The sequence below is a fragment of the Canis lupus genome, chromosome 6 (genome assembly GCF_003254725.2).
Source record: "Canis lupus dingo isolate Sandy chromosome 6, ASM325472v2, whole genome shotgun sequence".
Lineage (NCBI taxonomy): Eukaryota > Metazoa > Chordata > Mammalia > Carnivora > Canidae > Canis > Canis lupus.
In genome coordinates, this window is record NC_064248.1 from 22,777,757 (window position 1) to 22,791,997 (window position 14,241).

Below are 14,241 nucleotides of genomic sequence, written 5' to 3' on the forward strand. Positions count from 1 at the left end.
CCACTCTGACAAGAACTTTTTCCTAGCCAAAAAAAAAAAAAAAAAAAAAAGAATGTAATTCTTTCTCATTACTCTCTACTTGGCTCAATTTAAAAATTATTTTTATCTTTGAATTCGTAAGCTGTGAAATGCCTGGGTATTCCAGACCATCAGAGCCAGGCAGATTTGCCTCTTCAAATTTCTAACCAGAGTAGTGACCGTGATTTGGATAGAGTTTTTCTGGAGTTAGACAGTGGACGTGCCTGCTCATCATCCCCCACCTCTCTCTCTCTCTCTCTCTCTCTCTCTTTTTTTCCAGAAGTACCGCGGTTCTCCTTTGAGAGCATGAGGAAGGATAATGCACAGACGAGAACTGGAATCCTTCAAATTCAGACACTGTCCTAAGATCCGGCTACTTTTCTCCATCTTCTCTATTTCTCTTTGGACCTTGTTTATTTTCTTCACATTCCTGCCTTTTTACTGCCTTTACTTATAAACCAGGACAGAGGGACGCCTAGGTGGCTCAGTGGTTAAGTGTCTGCCTTTGTCTCAGGTTGTGATCCCTGGGTCCCAGGATCGAGTCCCACACTGGGCTCCCCATAGGGAGCCTGCTTCTCCCTCTGCCTATGTCTCTGCCTCTCTCTCTGTGTCTCTCATGAATAAATAAATAAAATCGTTAAAAATAAATAAATAAATAAACCAGGAAGGGCTACTGAGTCGCAAGCCAAAGAAGCTGATTTTGGCTAATGGAAGCAAAAAGGATTTGGAATAGCTCACACAGAAAAAGAACTTAGTGGTCACTCACAGAATTAGGAAGGCGGGGGAACTGGGCCCATAAACAGAATAGCAACCACAGGACACAGATCCTTCTCTTGCCTTCATTTTTGAGTCTTCTTTTGCTCTTTTGCACCAGCATTCCCCTGAATCTTCCTTTCCACTCTTACACCTTGCATTTAAGACTTCGAATTTGAAATTACAAAACAAGGAAATTTTCTTTCCTATAAGTCTTTGGACCCAATCAAGCCGTATTATTCAGTTGTATTTCGGGATAAGTTTCCATTCTGTTCCCCCCCAAGAGCCAAGTTTTGTAAAATGTGAGAAAATGTTAGAACAAGGGTGGTTCCTAAGAGGCAAAGGACCATGAAATGGATTCACATGGGCTTGCAGGTTGTGTGAGGTGCGGAGTTCACATCTGATCTGGAGGGTGGGCGTGAATAGTTTCCCTTCAGGAACAGATGAGAGTGAGGATGAGAGGTTTTCCACGTGCTCTATTCTCTGGCTAAAATCAGGGGGTGAAAGTTCAAGGGACCAGATGCTGCCTGTAGAAGGGGATCAACTCTGGAAGGCCAGGAATGGTGGTTGATTTTAAGTACTTTGTAAGTTTCCAAACCTTCTGTGGTCTCCATGTTGGTTTACTTGTGCTGTTGGCAGTAATCATTATCATCATCATCATCATCATCATAGGCACGATGTATTGAGCACCAGACACTGGGCTAGGCATTCATTTAGATGCAGTACTTAATTTAATCCTCGCAAAAAAACAGTAAGATAGGGCTTGTTACCATCCCTATCTTACAAATACGGAAACCATCACATGGTTGGTTTTTCCATGTTCTCTCAGCTGCTGCAGGCTCAAGAGTGTGGAAACCAGTGCAAAAGAAAAGCATGAGTGGGGCGCCTGGGTGGCTTGGTCGGTTAAGCATCTGACTCTTGATTTTGGCTCAGGTCATGATCTCAGGGTCATGAGATCCAGCCCTGAGTCAGGCTCTGTGCTCAGCTGGGAGTGTGCTTGAGGTTCCCTCTCTCCTTCTCCCTCTTCCCCTCCTGCTAGGCACACAGGCTCTCCCCTCTTAAATAAATCTTTTTAAAAAAATCATGAATGGGGAGACTGATGATCAGCTTCACCCATGGCCTTCCCTGGGGTCAGAACTGTTACATGCCCCCACCTCCCATCCTGCGTTCTGTAACCCACACGATCTTCTGCTCATCTTATATTACCATCTTGGCTTCTTAATGTGACTGTAAATGCCTCAGGGGCCAAGGACTAAACAGCTAGTTCCAAATCAGCCTGGTACTTAGAATCTGGGCTGCATATTCATGTTGGGACTCGCTTGGATTCTTCATTTCCTTTCTCCTCCTTGATGGACCACTGAACCACTAACTATTGCCCTGTTACAGCTTCCAAGAAAGAATTAATATTTCATTTCAAAATTTATCCAAAGTGGATTATTTGTAATGTTGGGGAAGATACTAACCTGTTCACTTGTACGATAATGTGGTAGAGCTGACCCAGAGTACCTGGTGACACTCCCTCTCGTCTCCTTGTCTTTAACCAAATGGAGGCAGATGAGAATGTCACTATTGGTAATCCCCAATTTATTCATTTCTGAAATAAATTGGTAATCCCCAATTTATTCATTTCTGAAATACATATCTTAGTGGTATAAGAAGAGTATTTTTTTAAAAAAAAGAGTACTTAGCTACAGAGGACAACTTAGAGACATATATCTGTTGGCTTGTATTGAGTTTTGTTTCCCTTCAACATTATTATTATAGACTATATTATCCTGAATATAGAAACAAGTAAAAATCCTGAGAAGCAAAAAAAAAAGGCCCTAAATTATAATACTCAGAAATAATCATCACTAATGTTTTTTACATACTTCCAAATTATACATGTGTTTGTTAATTTGAGTCAGCTCTTATCTACCCTTTTGTAAAATGCTTTTTTACTTGACAATATTGTGAATTTATATCATTAAATACAGACCTAGGTAGGTCTAGTACTTTCAGAAAGAGAAAATAGCTTGCTTGCTTTCTGAGAATGGGGTAAGCTTGCAGCTACTATGAATGGAGAGAACCTAACATGCATGTGAACTAACTCAATATGTAAGTAAGCAGAGTGAAAGGGAAAGCCTGAGTCCCAGTAATAGTGTTTGACTGCCTGGATCCAGCTTTGCCTGAAGCTGTCTCTTCATAGTGGTTAGGAGTACAGTGTCTGAAAGCAGGCTGCCTGAGTTCAAATCCTGGCTCTGTGACTGAGATTAAACAAGATTATAAATGTAATGCGCTTAGAACAGAGCCTTGCTAACAGTAAGCCCTCAGTAAACATTAGCCATTATTATACCGCAGACTTTGTGATTACATCCATCCATAAATTCTTTCTTATTTAGTTATTTTGATTCATAGAGATATGTACTTTTCAACTAGGTCTGCATCTTTCAACCTACTTAAAATTTTTTTATCAACCATTCAGACTATGCTCAGCAGAGTTGCTTAAGATTCTCTCTCTCCTTCTGCTCCTCCATACCCCACCATGCTCTCCCTCTCTCTCAAATAAATCTTTTTTAAAAAAATTATCAATAATAAAATAAAATCAACCTGTGTTCTCAGTAATTACCTAAGACCCTTCCTGTTTTGGATCCAACTTACCATCCTGATTCTTTAAATGCTTTTAGGGAAGTAACCACATATCCACTCTGGACCTAGCTCACAGCAAGTGTTCAGTAAATGCTTGTTAGATAAATAGGCAATATCCCCGAAGACCCCTTTACCTGAAGGACAACAATTTTAGCCTGAGGACCTCGCACAACTTCTCTTAAAGGACTGAATTTTCTGTTCATTGATCACCCCCTCATGGCCCCTCTGCACAGATAAACATGATACTTAGTCACTTTTTGCTTATACCATCTATTCCTTTGACCCTCTCTCACTGTGCTAAATTTTCTGGTTAGAATCAACTCTCTACCCACTCAGAGCCCAGTGCCTGCACCCACACAGCTGAACACAGCAAATGCACAAGCATGATGACTAGTCTCACTTAAAATTCATCATTTCTAATCTCAAGTGGACCCTTCACATTTCCTGGCAATCATGCTGCAATTTCCCTCGTCCATTCATTCTGAGTCCTCCTATATAACTGTTTGGTTCCTTCTCTCCTCTTCTCAAACCTCAAATAGCTCCTCCCCATCCTGATTATCTGATGGCCTTGCTTCCTCCATACTTCACTGGCTAATAGAAGCAACTGGAAGAGAGCTTTTACTGCCACCTCTACCACCTCCCTAGCTATGTTCATATACTTTATTTTCTCTCTGGAACAGGAGTTCACAGTTCCTGTTTCTTGATCAGGCCAGCTCCTCCGTTTGTGTGCTAGATCCAGGGCGCGTCCGTCTGCTCAAGGACAGGGCTCCAGCAAGCCTTCCTTTCTTCTCCCTCATTTTCAGTGTCCCCTCTCCACTGGGTCCTTTTCATCAGCGTATCAACGAAATGATCTCTCTCCCATCTTAAAAAGAAGAGAGGGAAGCAACCCTGTCTTGACCTCACCTCTCCAACTGGAACACCATTTATATCCCTCTCTGTAGCTCAGCTCCTCAAGAGTGGGCTCTACTCATTGACTCCCCCCTCTCTCCATCCCCTCACTCTGAGCTCATCCCAGTCAGGCTGATGCTCCCACCTCTCTTCTAAGCTGTTCTTCTTGAGGTCGCCAGTGACATCCATAGTGCGAAACTCAAGCCAGCCCTTCATCTTAGTGGGCACTGAGTTACGCACAGCATTTGGCACAGCCAACACCCTTTTCTTCCTGAAACTCTTTGTCCACCAGGATTGGAAGATGCTGCATTCTTGTGGTGTTTTTCTCACTTCTGCTTCTCCTGGGTTTCTCCTGATGGCTTCTTTTTACCTTCATGACCTCTCACTTGGAGTACCCCAGGGATCAGTCCTTGAACATGATCTCTTTACTGTCAACCCTCCTTTAGTGACATCATTGGTCCCGTGGTGTCATATATACCCCGTGTATACTACTGCATGTCAAACTGATAGCTCCTTTCCCTGGAATGGCTACTGAGACACCTCTGCCTGGAGGGCAAACAGGCATCTCCACCTACATATGTCACACACCAAACTCTATTTCCATAAAACCTGCTGTCATTATCATCTAAATAAATGAGTGCTCTGTGTTGGAGACATTCGTTCTTTCAGAATTCCTCTGTCACACGGACTGTACTGCCTACAATACCACTGCATCTAAAGGAATGAAAGTATTCATCTACAAGGACAAAGGAAGTGAGGACACAACAGCTAATGAGGAATTAGAATAAAAACCTGGAAGTGCTACCTGGCACTGCAGAGATGAGAGAGTTGAAGTGAACTTAGGAACTGGAACCAGTGCCCAAGAGGATCGTCAAAAAAGCTCAGTACTAGGAGGCATCAGGTGCTGCAGAAAGTGGGGGATGAGGTGCTGGGCTGGGCAGCTGGCATCCTGGATGCTGAGTGCCATCCCACTCTGGGAACGTGTGCAGCCCACACTGGAGTCACTTGTTCTATAGAAGACCTGACTCAGATGAGCTCCAGGTGGGGAGATCTCAAACAGAGTGGAGAAGGAGAATGGTGCTGGTATGAACTGGGGGGTATTTACTCCTGGGTCCCCTGCCAGAGTCTCCTGATTTTTTTTCTCACTTTGGAATGAGGCCACTTCTGAGACTCCTCATTGCTTGAGAATAGTGGGAGGGGGAGGGGGCAGGGACAGAGTTGAGGAGAATGATTTGGGCAGTTGGCAGTTTTATTTTGGGTTTACAGTCTCCAAACAATTCATACCAGGTTGATAATTCTTTAGCTCCCGGGGTGGATCCTCCCTCTGGATGAGCTGAGAAGCCACAGAGGGCTTTCAACAGAAGGATCCCTCTCATTGAGACTTTAGGAAGACCAGGTGGAGGCTATGTTGAGCAGTGGCTGGTCAGGAAAAGAGAGAACACTCTAGGTATTTCAAACAGAAATTATTTAATACAGGGGATTGGTTCTAAACATGCTGGAAGGGGGGATCCCTGGGTGGCTTAGCAGTTTAGTGCCTGCCTTCGGCCCAGGGCGTAATCCTGGAGTCCCAGGATCGAGTCCCGCATTGGGCTCCCTGCATGGAGCCTGCTTCTCCCTCTGCCTGTGTCTCCGCCTCTCTCTCTCTCTCTCTCTCTGTCTCTGTGTGTGTGTGTGTGTGTGTGTCTCTGTCTCTTGTGAATAAATAAATAAAATCTTAAAATAAAAATAAATGTGCTGGAAGGGTGGGTGGCGCAAAAAAGGAAGGATGGAGTTACTGAGAAATTAGTAAGTGCAGGAGCCACTCCCACCCAGGCTGGGGAAACAAAAGGGAAAATGCCAACTTTCCTGAATTTATTTTTGTATATAATCTGAGGTAGCACTCTGATGTTTTCCAATTAGATAGGCAAATGTCTGAAATTAATTACTGAATAGTTCTTTCATCCCTTGTAGATATAAAATACTATGTTTCCCGTGGCAGCTGGGTGGTTCAGTCGGTTGAGTGTCCGACTCTTGATTTCAGCTCAGGGTCATGAGATCAAACTCCACATTAGGCTTGGTGCACAGTGAGGAGTCTGCTGGAGATTATCTCCCTCTCTCTCTGCTCCTCTCCCTCCTCACATGCTCTCTGTCTCTCTCCCTCTCTCTCTTAAATAAATAAAATCTTTTTAAAAATACTATGTTTCCCTTGTGTGGACTCTCTTTTTGGTTCCATATATCTATTTGTCAATATTTGCAAACAATACTGTCCTAATATGCATTAAAATGCTATTCAAGCAGGAATCAAAGAATAGAATGCTTTTGAAAATAAAAATAAGAATGATACACAGTTGACCCCGGAACAATACAAGGAGCTAGGGGTACCAATCCCTCATGTAGTAAAAATCTATGTATAACTTTTGACTCTCCCCAGAACTTAACAACTAATAACCTACTGTTGACTGCAAGCCTTTCCAATAATATAGTAGATGAACAGATATTTTATATGTTATATGTATTCTATACTGTATTCTTATAATAAAGTAAGCCAGAGAAAAGAAAATGATATTAAGACCATAAGGAAGACAATATACATTCACAGTACTGGACTTTTTTCATTAAAGAAAAAAATCCACCTCTAAGTGGACCCGCATACTTCAAACTCATGTTATTCAAGGTCAACTGTACTTTTTTGGAAGATCTTAAAGTAAATGATAAAGTGGCAGTATTAAAACTGTGGTATTAGTTCAAGACAGTTCAGATAGAACGAGCAGTAGGGCAAAAGAGAAAACTCACAACCGGGCACTTGTGTTCAGCATGTGATGGAGTTGCCATTTTGGTGTTGAAATTAGGGCAGTTTCTTTGCCAAAGAAATTCCAGGTGAATCAGAGTATTTAATGTTGGAAAGTAGGACATAAAGTAATTACCAGAACAATTTAAAATAAAACTTGATATACCTAAAAGTAGTGAAAGTTACCGCAGAGGATGAGACTGGGAAATTTAGCTACATACACAATTTCCACTTACATGCCTAAAAGTGTCAAATAAAATTAAATGCACCAAGAAAAACATTGGTCATATATATGACATACAAGCCCTACCGTAATACATATTAATATATCATCTATTATTAACATCGTATATAAAGAGTCTTTAAAAATCAGTAAAAAATGAACACTGCAATGGAAACACAATCAAAGCCCATGAATAGCCACTTCAGAAAAGAAATACAAGTGACCCATATACAAATGGAACTAATGAACATTAAAGAAGTACAAAATAAAATATTAGAGTTAATTACCAACCAAGATGACCAATAATCTGAATTATTGAAACTTTAGGAAGTATCCATCCATACCTTTGTAATCAGAGTAGGAATTTATCCCAAGGAAACAGATTATGGATACATAGGTTTGCACATAAGGTGATTGGGTCATTAGTTTTTTTATTAATATAAAATTAGAAGCAATCTGAAAACTGCACTCGTTAGTTTTTGCTTAAATAAATCATGGTCTCTTGCTCTCTCAGTGCCAATCCTATCTCCACCCCAATTCAGAGTGTACTAGGATGGGGTAGGAGGTCACAGATGACAGAAGGAGCAAGATTGGCATCCCCCATGTGTGTCTGAACTTGGCCCCTGAATGATCTAGCCTGTTGGCTCTCAGCCCGGCTGCACATGAGAATCACCTGGGGTGTTTTTTAAAAAATTGCTTATATTCAGCCCCACCGACTGGTCCTGGGTGAGGTCTAGGCCTGGTATTATTTTTAAAGCTCCCTAGGTGATTCTAGTGTGCAGCCAGGGTCAAGAACCATTGCTAACCAGCACTCCCTTTAAGTTGATTAATTACATAGGCTATTGACCAAAGCTGGAACTAAACAGTTTCCAGAAGCCCCAGGGAAGCCAAACCATTGCTTGAGCCTGGCCGATTGCAAGTGGGCAGCGGCCAACCTCATGCCCCAAGAGACTGGCCTCCCCGGCCTTGCTACAGCCTGGCCAGCCAAGTGTCTGTGAGATTTAAAACCAAAGAGGTCATGGGTGACCTTGACAAGCACACTTACTGGCAAGGGATTCTTGACTGTTCTGTGACAAACTGCCATAACAAAGCTACACACCAGTTCGTGTTTCCATTTTTAGCCTCTTTATTACCTCCATCTGTTGGTGGAGATGCGGCGGCAAACACACGGAGTGTGAGCTGCAGCGTTATCTGGTATCATATAAATAAGGACCGCCAAACTCCTACAGCCTCCCACTAAGGGTGGGGGCTAATGCTTGCTCTGTGGGTCCCTCCTTCTGTCCCTTCCCCTCCACCTCTATAACATGTTTGCTGTTTACACTCCATTTCACACAAACAACTTTCTAGCACTTCCTTGCTTATCCAGTGATGGCCTGAGGCTTAGCCGCAGACCTTGAAAATGCTTATTTTCATCAGTGACTGCCTTTTCCCTAATCCCTCCCCCAGCCCTATCTCTGCCTCCAGACCGACCCTAACCTCTGTCTCATGATACTGGGAGCTCCAAGGACCATCACTCCTTTCAGATCATTTATTAACATACAGAGGAGGTGAGGTCTAGAATCCCTCCCCCTTTTAAGTACACGATGAGTGAATAAAAGGGAAGGGGGAGAGGTGTGGATCGTATTTATTGGAGTTCTTTAATTTTCTGTGTCCTGTCCACTGTGTTCAGATTCCTTAGAGACCGCAGGGAATTGAGCATATTCCAGGGCAGTGTGCCTTGAATTTCAGTCATTGACACGGCACCTCCTTGACTTCTGCACTACCTGTGTACCAACAACAGGATTACTTCTAGAACATTTCTTTATGTCATTCCTCTTTTTATACTTAGATATTTTTTAAATGAGCCTGAGTAGTATTTCCTAGTGTCGATGTCTCCATTTCTTTAATCATTCACCCATTGAAGGACCTTTGGGGTTTCCAATTTTGCCAATTGCAAGTAGAGCTGCTGTGAACTTTTCATGTGTGGATTTTTACGTGGACATACGTTTTCACTTCTCTGGGATAAATGCCCAAGAGCTGAATTTCCAGATCCAATGGTGCTTGTGTCTTGACTTTCTAAGACACCGCCAAACTGGTTTCCAGACTAGCCAGCCATACTGCCTTATGCTATGTGAGCGATCCAGTTTCTCTGCATCCTTTCCAGCATTTGGTGGTGTTAGTATTTTTTACTTTAGCCATTCTGCTCCATGCCTTGTGGTCCTTTGTGGGTTTTTTCTTATGTCTCCCTGATAGCTCATCACGGTGAACATCTTTCCATGGGCTTGTTTTCCCATCTGCATATCCTATTGGGGGAAAAGTCTTTCTTTTCATGTCTTTTGCTCATCCTCTAGTTTTTCGTTTGTTTACTGCTGAGTCTTGAGAATTCCTTCTATTTTCTAAATACTAGTGTTTGTTGGGTATGTACCTGGTGGTTTGCACACCTTGCTGCCTGAGCACCGCCCCCCCCCAACCCTTCCACACGCCGTCCCCAATCTGCAGCTTGTATTTTCATCCTTTTCACCATTCCTTTGCAACACAGAAGTTCTTAATTCAATGAGTTCAAATTCTATCCTTTACTTTACAGATTGTAAAATGCTTTTGGTGTCTAGAGCTCTTTGGCTCTAGATCTGGAAGGTTTTTCTCTCAAGCTTGATTTTTTTTTCCCCAAGTCTTATAGGTTTACATTTTATATTTTATGTTGAAGATCTGCTTTCAATTAATTTTTGTTTATAACACGAGGCTTTAGGTCAAGGTTCAGATTTTCCCTAGATTTTGTGTATAAGTACTACTATAAATATGTTATTATGAAAATGAGTTGTATCATATCTTACATCCTGTTCTATAGCCTCCTTTTCCCACAGAGCCCTGTATGGTGGACACCTTCACACACCTACTAAATGTATTCATTTTTATCTGTGTGATAGTTTCTAATGAACATCTAATAAGTCATTGCACTGCTGTATCATGTTTTATTAAGGCAGGCACATTTTAAAGCCTTCTTACATCGTTCTAATATCCATTTAATAGAATTCTTTCTAGCTTAAAGCAGGCAGTGTCAGTATCTGTTGCTTTAAGCTAAAAACACACAAGCATGTAAAAGGCTTTCCAAGAGGTTGTTTAAGCAAACATCATGTGTCCAACATGTTGGGAAGTGTGCTAGAACCTCAAAAACAGTTCTCTACTTGAATCCCTTCAGGCCCCAGTATTAGGACTGAATCTGAGAATCTTGCAGCTTCCAGCTTACCCTCCTCTTTGTGTGTGTTAGAATACACACAAACCCATGGTCATCATGTCCTTCATATATATTTCCAGTGTGTATTTGCAGGTTTACGTAGACTTTTTTTTTTTTTAAGGGGCCTGAGTCAGTGCCAAGGTTGAGGCTGGAGCTTTAGAGGTCATCCATCTCGCTCAGTGGTTCTCTGGGTGCACGTACCAGCATCATCTGGCAAGATTTTTCTATTTGTGCCTGCTCAGCCCTTACCTGACCTTTCTAGATTATACTCTTCTGGGATGGGACTTGGACCTGTGTGCTTGGGGAAACCCATCAGGTTATTCTCTTCCACACTGAGAGTGAAGAACCCCTGCTGTGGTCCAGTTTTGCTCCCTTTCAAGTATTCCAAAGTAGGGATTTCTTCATAAACACTATCTTGATCAGGCCATGATCCCAGGATACTAGAGTCGAGCCCCATATCGAGCTCCCTGCACAGCGGGAGCTGAGGGAGCAGTTCTCCCCTCTGCCCCTCACCCTGCTCATGCTCTCTCTCTTACTGCCCTCTTTCTCTCAAATAAATAAGTAAAATCTTAAAAAAAAAAAAACTCTCTTAATTGACTACCACTATGGAGTTCACTCCAAAAACAGGGCATTCAACTATTCAAATTATTTGACCACAGTAAGTTTTCTGTACTGGGTATGAGTATACTTGTCTCACAACTTCTACCCACAGATTATTGTTTCATGATAACTTTGGGGAGCTGTGAGGAACTGTGCTGCCTGAGTCCCACCTCCAGAGAGTCTGCAGTATTGGTCTGGGGCGCAGCACTAGTACAGGGGGCAGGGCGCAGTTCGCAAAGCTCCCCAGGTGATTTGAAAGCAAAGTCAAAGTTGAGAACCAGTTGATGAAAGGCACCAGGGGTCGTAAATGAAAATGCCTACAGTGGCCAGGCAGGTAATGACATAGGGACTGTGAATCTTCCAGAAGGGACCTCAGCTACGCAGCTCTAGGCAACTGTTGCCGTGCACGAAGGTGAGCTCAGTGATATCAGGTGTAGGGATTTTTTTTTTTTTTTTAAGAAAGGGCTAGAATTCCAGATCTTTATGTGAAATCCCAGGATTCTTAAACATTAGCAAGTGATATAAAAAGAAAACCACCCAGGCCAGATCCAGCCAGGAGGTTTGGGCCTCTACTCTAAAACATTCCAGTACAGGAATTCCTTCTGAGGTTTCTCAAGCTCAGCACAATCACGAATCAGGCTGGCTGATTATTTGTTCTCAGGGCTGGCCTGTGCACCGTAGGATGTTTAGAAGCATCCTTGGCCTGTACTTACAGGATGCCAGTTGCAGTTCTGCCTCCTCCCACTGGTGATAATCAATGTCTCTCTCTCGTGGGGGGCAGAAGTGCCCCTGAGAATCACTTTCCTGAAACAATGCTGGTTGATTGCCTCCAGTGATGAGGGACTCACTCTATTGTTTGCTGGGTCTAATTTGCCCTCGCTGTACCCTGCGTCCATGAGTTACAGTTCCCTTTTCCAACGCCACACAAAAGCAAGCCTTCCAAATTTTAAAGTTGCCTCCTGTGCCCCCCTGCCAGGTCTTCTGTCCTACCTGCTAAATTCCCAGATTTGTTTCCTGCCTCACGAGGCACGTTTTCCAGACTGTTTGCCCTCTGCCAAATGCCCTCCAGGTTTCTGATGTCTCTCATAAAGTGCGGTGCCGACTTGAACACAACATTCCAGGTGCGGCCTGACCAGCGAGGCCAGCATAGGAGCTATTTCCTGCCTTGCTCTGAACATTGTGCTTCTATTAATGCACCTTTGGATCACATTAGTTGTTTTTCTGGCAACCACATCCCACTGTTGACTCAGACTGAGCTTGTGGTCAATTAAAACCCACAACTCTTGCTCAGGCTGCTCTGAGGCCAGTTTTACTCCATCCTGTACTGCTGCATTGTGTGTGTGTGTGTGTGTGTGTGTGTGTGTGTGTGTATGTGCTCACGCATGCGCACGTGCGTGCACATATGCACACAAGTATGCAGTTTAGCCTCATTTTAGTATATTGCATTTACCGCTGTTGAATTCCATCTCCTTGGTTTCAGCATATCATCCTAGTACACTAAATATTTTGAATCCATATTCATCATTCCACGGAAGAGCTGTTATGCCAAATTTTCTGTCATTCACAAGTTATTAGCTTGGCAGCCCTCCTGGGTCCTCATTTAAGTCATTGTTAGAAATGTTGTCCAGGGCAGTCTGGACAGGAGTACTTAGAAATTCCTGAGACAGCTTTCCTCCCACATGACACAGACTCAGTAAGATTTCAGCATCCCACCCCTCAGTCTACATTCCTGCCATTTAGCTACAGGATATTGGAAGGAAATTTATCCTGTTAAAACTGAGATACAATATTATTCAGCCTTTAAAAGAAAAGAGATCTGATACACAGCCACATGAATGAACCTCGAGGACATTACCAGTCACCAAAAGACAAACACTATGTGATTCCTCATAGAATCAAGGGAATAGTCAAGTTCACAGAGACAGAACGTGGAATGGTGATTGCCAGGGGCTGGGACAAGAGGGGACCTTTGAGTTATTGTTTCAAGGGTACCATTTCAATTTGGGAAGATGAAAAAGTTCTGGAGATGGATGGTGGTGATAGCTGCAGAGCAGTGTGTGAATATACACTGAAATATACACTGAAGTGGTTAAAATTATAAATTTTATGTTCTGTATATTTTACCACAATACGAAAAAATAAAAAAGATATATAGTAAAAAAAAAAAAAATAGCAGATATACAACCTGCCCAGAGTTTTCCGCACCTGAGGAATATTTTGTGGGGCTTCCAGAAGAGAAGGTAAAGTCATGTAGGCTATTTGGAGTATTTAACAGGAAGCATGAAAATCTTGTTGGCAGCAGGGGAGCCAATAGCCCTCATGTTCCCCAAACTGTCCTACCTCTGGTAGAGGAGATGCTCCGAGACGATAAACCATTAGTTCACTGTCATCACAAGATACCTCCCCGCCCAACCTCCCTGGTGAAGGAACTCACTTATGCGTACACACACACACACACACACACACACACACAAACACACACACACACAAAACCAAGCACATGGGTGTTCCCTGGTCTGTGACCCTTCCGGTCAGGTCACAGATGAGGAGAGACTCCTCTACCCACCTGATAGGGCTCCCTCCATCAGACTACACTGTGAACTGTGGGGAATATGCCCAGAACGTAGATGGGAAATCTGGTTGCCAACCTTGGCTGGGGTGGAGGGGGGAGGTAGATAAGGACTCATGGAATGAAGTGGGGGGGTTGGGTTGACAGTTACGTTCAGTCTGGGGACTCAACCTCACTTAATGGAGCAAGATTCTCTTTACATACCTGTGTTGTTCTTTAAATTTCACTTTTAACAATTTCTTATTTCAAGCCTGAAGACCATTTTCTTTGTTGGAAACAAAGTAAGACTGAGTTCTACTTTTAATCTGTCATCTGTTGGCACAACCCTGTCATTTATCTGCTTGCTTCAAATGTGCCCCCAAATCAATTTTTCTCATCCTTAACATTTTTGCAAGCCTTAGCTCTTTTTCTCCCCACAGCCTCCCTGAAACCATTCTTGTCCATGCTTAACAACTTTTATATTCATCTTTGGTTTTGTGCCTGCCTTTCCATTTTTTATGTAGTGATCATTTTAAGATCAGGACTTGCCAGAGAATTCCCTGTGAGAACACTAGTTTCTTTAGGGCTCCACTCCCCCTCCCCAC